The sequence below is a fragment of the Cajanus cajan genome, chromosome 2, assembly GCF_000230855.2.
Source record: "Cajanus cajan strain Asha chromosome 2, NIPB_CcT2T_4, whole genome shotgun sequence".
Lineage (NCBI taxonomy): Eukaryota > Viridiplantae > Streptophyta > Magnoliopsida > Fabales > Fabaceae > Cajanus > Cajanus cajan.
The window spans coordinates 71,999,459-72,007,109 of record NC_138518.1 but is presented as its reverse complement, the minus strand read 5'-3'; the positions used below and the strand labels follow the sequence as shown (position 1 = coordinate 72,007,109).

General features: G+C 34.6%; 1 protein-coding gene across 1 annotated transcript in view; it reads right to left on the bottom strand.

Annotated features, from left to right (window-relative positions):
• Window positions 1-7,651, bottom strand: part of LOC109799474 (cation/H(+) antiporter 15) — a 39,861-nt gene that overhangs the window by 26,897 nt on the left and 5,313 nt on the right. The window contains exons 12-31 of the mRNA XM_083068942.1: window positions 7,188-7,589; window positions 6,620-7,098; window positions 6,180-6,277; window positions 5,687-6,094; window positions 5,549-5,597; window positions 5,121-5,228; window positions 4,681-4,778; window positions 4,190-4,595; window positions 3,672-3,769; window positions 3,187-3,586; window positions 3,049-3,097; window positions 2,621-2,728; window positions 2,241-2,338; window positions 1,756-2,154; window positions 1,618-1,666; window positions 1,336-1,444; window positions 1,167-1,264; window positions 679-1,080; window positions 541-589; window positions 116-224 (exon numbers count right to left, since the gene is read on the bottom strand). The gene's annotated coding sequence lies outside the window, so the exon portion shown is untranslated. The remainder of the gene's footprint in view (window positions 1-115; window positions 225-540; window positions 590-678; window positions 1,081-1,166; window positions 1,265-1,335; window positions 1,445-1,617; window positions 1,667-1,755; window positions 2,155-2,240; window positions 2,339-2,620; window positions 2,729-3,048; window positions 3,098-3,186; window positions 3,587-3,671; window positions 3,770-4,189; window positions 4,596-4,680; window positions 4,779-5,120; window positions 5,229-5,548; window positions 5,598-5,686; window positions 6,095-6,179; window positions 6,278-6,619; window positions 7,099-7,187; window positions 7,590-7,651) is intronic.

Here is a 7,651-nt window from a genome sequence, read left to right as displayed (position 1 = left end):
GCAAATCAATACAAAAACATCCCTTACATTATATTATGTGCAATAACAACTTTGTTTATGTTAGTTGACATAAGAAATAGACAACCATAAGACATGAATGTCAAAATCATCATACCTTAAAATCCTCGTTTATCATTTACATATGGGACGTTGATAAGACATTCAAGACCCAAAAGCAAAGTAGATGTATTCTCTTTACTGGATCCCAGAATTCAAATGTGAACCTGCATAAAAAGAATGGTATCACCACACAAATAAAGATGTTAACAGACTTGAACACCAATCAAGCAAACTGAAAAACTATGAGCAAGAAACATAGGAAGAGGTACTACACAGATGTAAAAAAAACTAATTCTCATGACAATTCAGTATAAAGTTGGGTCCATTCTAAAACATGTCACACGCATGATATGGTACACATACACAAAGCATAAAAAATCCCAAAACTAGGTCACCTTATTTCACCTGAACCCATGACATTTCATAAATATATACTTGCAACATACAATCACAGATAGACATAAAGTTGAGAAAACAAACCTGCCTTGCAAAATGAGATGAAGAACAGTGCCAAATTCTGCATGATACCCTAAACAAGGGGGAAAATTTGTCAGAGATGCTTCACAAGTAACTTAGCAGTATGTCCGGATTCAATTTTGCCATAATACAGGGACTTACTTGTTCCTAACTTGAACCATATGAATATGCCTTAAGAATATTGGTAGTGTTCCCAAACTGAAGGGCTACCACCTGTGAACACAAAAAAGACAGATACACGTGCATAGAAACACATACAATATACAGCACACAATGTCTCAATGGCAAACAAAGGCACACAGCACAGAGTACAAACACGGAGCACACAGAAATGAGCACGTAGAGCACACAAACATAGGCACACGCACAGGGACATAAACTAAGTTGTTGATATAAGAAAAAGTAGGACAGAAAACATAGGAAGTAAACATAACCTGAACTCCAGGGTGCGTCTCATGCAAAAACTAAAGAAACTTATTCATAACAGCTTTTAGAAATGTCCAATGAGCTCTTAAAAACCAAGGATACTGTCCCACAACATACCTGCCAACAGAAGCAACGATATATTATTAAACAGACGTATAACATCATTTAACATCGAGCAAATCAATACAAAAAACATCCCTTACATGATATTACGTGCAATAACAACTTTGTTATTATTTCTCGTTGTGATTTCACAGAGATATAATACATCCTAAATGACCATGACAAAAAGTATGTATTCCTGCCACATAAACATGATGTGAGTAATAATTATTTCAAAAAAAATCACAACCAAAAGATAAACAAAGATACCTGTCGTGTTCTCAATTTTGATTTTTTAATTTTCCAAAAACAAAGGAGTCGGGTTCTTCTGGCCTATATCTTCTCTAGCGTGTCTTTTATTAAAACAAAATACAATCACCTAGAAAATAAAATTTTAACTGGATTATAGTTCTATTTTTATATGTATTAGCTATGCATACTATCATTTATCACACTTTGAAAACACAATTTTCAACAATCATAAATCATAATCACAACATAAGAAATAGACAACATACAATCACAGATAGACATAAAGTTGAGAAAACAAACCTGCCTTGCAAAATGAGATGAAGAACAGTGCCAAATTCTGCATGATACCCTAAACAAGGGGGAAAATTTGTCAGAGATGCTTCACAAGTAACTTAGCAGTATGTCCGGATTCAATTTTACCATAATACAGGGACTTACTTGTTCCTAACTTGAACCATATGAATATGCCTTAAGAATATTGGTAGCGTTCCCAAACTGAAGGGCTACCACCTGTGAACACAAAAAAGACAGATACACGTGCATAGAAACACATGCAATATACAGCACACAATGTCTCCATGGCAAACAAAGGCACACAGCACAGAGTACAAACATGGAGCACACAGAAATGAGCACGTAGAGCACACAAACATAGGCACACGCAGAGGGACATAAACTAAGTTGTTGATATAAGAAAAAGTAGGACAGAAAACAGGAAGAAAACATAACCTGAACTCCAGGGTGCGTCTCATGCAAAAACTAAAGAAACTTATTCATAACAGCTTTTAGAAATGTCCAATGAGCTCTTAAAAACCAAGGATACTGTCCCACAACATACTTGCCAACAGAAGCAACGATATATTATTAAACAGACGTATAACATCATTTAACATCGAGCAAATCAATACAAAAACATCCCTTACATGATATTACGTGCAATAACAACTTTGTTATCATTTCCCGTTGTGATTTCACAGAGAAATAATACATCCTAAATGACCATGACAAAAAGTATGTATTCCTGCCACATAAACATGATGTGAGTAATAATTTTTTTATTTTCCAAAAACAAAGGAGTCAAGTTCTTCTGGCCTATATCTTCTCTAGCGTGTCTTTTATTAAAACAAAATACAATCACCTAAAAAATAAAATTTTAACTGGATTTTAGTTATATTCTTATATGTATTAGCTATGTATACTATCATTTATCACACTTTGAAAACACAATTTTCAACAATCATAAATCATAATCATAACATAAGAAATAGACAACCATAAGACATGAATGTCAACATCATCATACCTTAAAATCTTCGATATCATCTACATATGGGACGTTGATAAGACAATCAAGGCCCAAAAGCAAAGTAGATGTATTCTCTTTACTGGATCCCAGAATTCAAATGTGAGCCTGCATAAACAGAAGGGTATCACCACACAAATAAAGATGTTAACAGACTTGAACACTAATCAAGCAAACTAAAAAACTATGAGCAAGAAACAGAGGAAGAGGTGCTACACAGATTTAAAAAAAACTAATTAACATGACAATTCAGTATATAGCAAGTTGGGTCCATTCTAAAACATGTCACACGCATGATATGGTACACATACACAAAGCATAAAAAATCCCAAAACTAGGTCACCTTATTTCACCTGAACACATGACATTTCATAAATATATACTTGCAACATACAATCACAGATAGACATAAAGTTGAGAAAACAAACCTGCCTTGCAAAATGAGATGAAGAACAGTGCCAAATTCTGCATGATACCCTAAACAAGGGGGAAAATTTGTCAGAGATGCTTCACAAGTAACTTAGCAGTATGTCCGGATTCAATTTTGCCATAATACAGGGACTTACTTGTTCCTAACTTGAACCATATGAATATGCCTTAAGAATATTGGTAGTGTTCCCAAACTGAAAGGCTACCACCTGTGAACACAAAAAAGACAGATACACGCGCATAGAAACACATACAATATACAACACACAATGTCTCAATGGCAAACAAAGGCACACAGCACAGAGTACAAACACGGAGCACTCAAAAATGAGCACGTAGAGCACACAAACATAGGCACACGCACAGGGACATAAACTAAGTTGTTGATATAAGAAAAAGTAGGACAGAAAACAGGAAGAAAACATAACCTGAACTCCAGGGTGCGTCTCATGCAAAAACTAAAAAAACTTATTCACAACAGCTTTTAGAAATGTCCAATGAGCTCTTAAAAATCAAGGATACTGTCCCACAACATACCTGCCAACAGAAGCAACGACATATTATTAAACAGACGTATAACATCATTTAACATCGAGCAAATCAATACAAAAACATCCCTTACATGATATTACGTGCAATAACAACTTTGTTATCATTTCCCGTTGTGATTTCACAGAGATATAATACATCCTAAATGACCATGACAAAAAGTATGTATTCCTGCCACATAAACATGATGTGTGTAATAATTATTTCAAAAAAAATCACAACCAAAAGATAAACAAATATATCTGTCGTCTTCTCAATTTTGATTTTTTAATTTTCCAAAAACAAAGGAGTCGGGCTCTTCTGGCCTATATCTTCTCTAGCGTGTCTTTTATTAAAACAAAATACAATCACCTAGAAAATAAAATTTTAACTGGATTTTAGTTATATTCTTATATGTATTAGCCATGTATACTATCATTTATCACACTTTGAAAACACAATTTTCAGCAATCATAAATCATAATCATAACATAAGAAATGGACAACCATAAGACATGATACCCTAAACAAGGGGGAAAATTTGTCAGAGATGCTTCATAAGTAACTTAGCAGTATGTCCGGATTCAATTTTGCCATAATATAGGGACTTACTTGTTCCTCACTTGAACCGCATGAATATGCCTCAAGAATATTGGTAGTGTTCCCAGACTAAAGGGATGCCACCTGTGAACACAAAAAAGACAGATACACGAACGTAGAAACACATACAAAACACAGCATGCACACACAATGACTCAGGCAAACAAAGGCATACAGCACATAGTACAGACACAGAGCACACAGAAATGAGCACGTAGAGCACACACACATAGGCACACGCACAGGGACATAAACTAAGTTGTTGATATAAGAAAAAGTAGGACAGAAAACATAGGAATAAAACATAACCTGAACTCCAGGGTGCGTCTTATGCAAAAACTAAAGAAACTTATTCACAACAGCTTTTAGAAATGTCCAATGAGCTCTTAAAAACCAAAAATACTGTTCCACAACATACCTGCCAACAGAAACAATGGCATATTATTAAACAGAGGTATAACATCATTTAACATCGAGCAAACCAATACAAAAACATCCCTTACATGATATTACGTGCAATAACAACTTTGTTATCTTTTCTCATTGTGATTTCACAGAGATATAACACATCTCAAATGACCATGACAAAAAGTATGTATTCCTGCCACATAAACATGATGTGAGTAATAATCGTTTCAAAAAAAAATCACAACCAAAAGATAAACAAAGATACATGTCGTGTTCCCAATTTTTTTTAATTTTCCAAAAATAAAGGAGTCGGGTTATTCGGGCCTATATCTTCTCTAGTGTGCCTTTTATTAAAACAAAATACAATTACCTATAAAATTAATATTTAACTGGATTATAGTTTAATTTTTATATGTATTAGCTTTGTATACCATCTTTCATCATACTTTGAAAACACAAGTTTCAACAATCATAAATCATAATCACAACATAAGAAATAGACAACCATAAGACATAAATGTCAGCATCATCATACCTTAAAATCCTCGATATCATCTACATATGGGACGTTGATAAGACAATCAAGGCCCAAAAGCAAAGCAGCTGTATTCACTTTCCTGGATTTCAGAATTCAAAAGTTAACCTGCATAAAAAGAATGGTATCACCACACCAATAAAGATGTTAACGGGCATGAACACTAATCAAGCAAACTGAAAAACTATGAGCAAGAAACAGAGGAAGAGGTGCTAGACAGATGTGAAAAAAAAAGTAATTATTATGACAATTTAGCATATAACAATGTGGGTCCATTCTCAAACATGTCACACGCATGATATTGTACACATACACAAAGCATAAAAAATCCCAACTAGGTCACATTATTTCACCTGATCCCATGACATTTCTTGAAAATATACTTGCAACATACAATCACAAATAGACATAAAGTTGAGAAAACAAACCTGCCTTGCAAAATAAGGTGAAGAACAGAGCAAAATTCTGCATGATACCCTAAACAAGGGGGAAATTTTGTCAGAGATGCTTCTGAAGTAACTTAGTAGTATGTCCGGATTCAATTTTGCCATAATATAGAGACTTACTTGTTCCTCACTTGAACCGCATGAATATGCCTCAAGAATATTGGCAGTGTTCCCAGACTAAAGGGGTGCCACCTGTGAACACAAAAAAGACAGATACACGCACATAGAAACACATACAAAACACAGCATGCACACACAACGACTCAAAGGCAAACAAAGGCACACAGCACATAATACAGACATAGAGCACACAGAAATGAGCACGCAGAGCACACAAACATAGGCACACGCACAGGGACATAAACTAAGTTGTTGATATAAGAAAAAGTAGGACAGAAAACATAGGAAGAAAACATAACCTGAACTCCAAGGTGCGTCTCATGCAAAAACTAAAGAAACTTATTCACAACAGCTTTTAGAAATGTCCAATGAGCTCTTAAAAACCAAGGATACTGTCCCACAACATACCTGCCAACAGAAACAATGGCATATTATTAAACAGAGGTATAACATCATTTAATATCGAGCAAACAAATACAAAAACATCCCTTACATGAAATTACGTGCAATAACAACTTTGTTATGTTTTCCCGTTGTGATTTCACAGAGATATAACACATCTCAAATGACCATGAGAAAAAGTATGTATTCCTGCCACATAAACATGATGTGAGTAATAATCGTTTCAAAAAAAAATCACAACCAAAAGATAAACAAAGATACAAGTCGTGTTCTCAATTTTTTTTAATTTTCCAAAAACAAAGGAGTCGGGTTCTTCGGGCCTATATCTTCTCTAGTGTGCCTTTTATTAAAACAAAATACAATTACCTATAAAATTAATATTTAACTGGATTATAGTTCTATTTTTATATGTATTAGGTATGTATACTATCATTCATCACACTTTGAAAACACAAGTTTCAACAATCATAAATCATAATCACAACATAAGAAATAGACAACCATAAGACATGAATGTCAGCATCATCATACCTTAAAATCCTCGATATCATCTACATAAGGGACGTTGATAAGACAATCAAGGCCCAAAAGCAAAGCAAATGCATTCTCTTTACTGGATTTCAGAATTCAAAAGTTAACCTGCATAAAAAGAATGGTATCACCACACCAATAAAGATGTTAACGGGCATGAACACTAATCAAGCAAATTGAAAAACTACGAGTAAGAAATAGAGGAAGAGGTGCTAGACAGATGTGAAAAAAAAACTAATTATCATGACAATTTAGCATATAACAATGTGGGTCCATTCTCAAACATGCCACACGCATGATATTGTACACATACACAAAGCATAAAAAATCCAAAAACAAGGTCACCATATTTCACCTGAACCTATGACATTTCATGAATATATACTTGCAACATACAATCACAGATAGACATAAAGTTGAGAAAACAAACCTGCCTTGCAAAATGAGATGAAGAACAGTGCCAAATTCTGCATGATACCCTAAACAAGGGGGAAAATTTGTCAGAGATGCTTCACAAGTAACTTAGCAGTATGTCCGGATTCAATTTTGCCATAATACAGGGACTTACTTGTTCCTAACTTGAACCATATGAATATGCCTCAAGAATATTGGTAGTGTTCCCAAACTGAAGGGCTACCACCTGTGAACACAAAAAAGACAGATACACGCACATAGAAACACACACAATATACAACACACAATGTCTCAATGGCAAACAAAGGCACACAGCACAGAGTACAGACACGGAGCACACAGAAATGAGCACGTGGAGCACACAAACACAGGCACACGCACAGGGACATAAACTAAGTTGTTGATATAAGAAAAAGTAGGACAGAAAACATAAGAATAAAACATAACTTGAACTCCAGGGTGCGTCTCAAGCAAAAAGTAAAGAAACTTATTCACAACAGCTTTTACAAATGTCCAATGAGCACTTAACAACCGAGGATACTGTCCCACAACATACCTGCCAACAGAAGCAACGACATATTATTAAACAGACATATAACATCATTTAACATCAAGCAA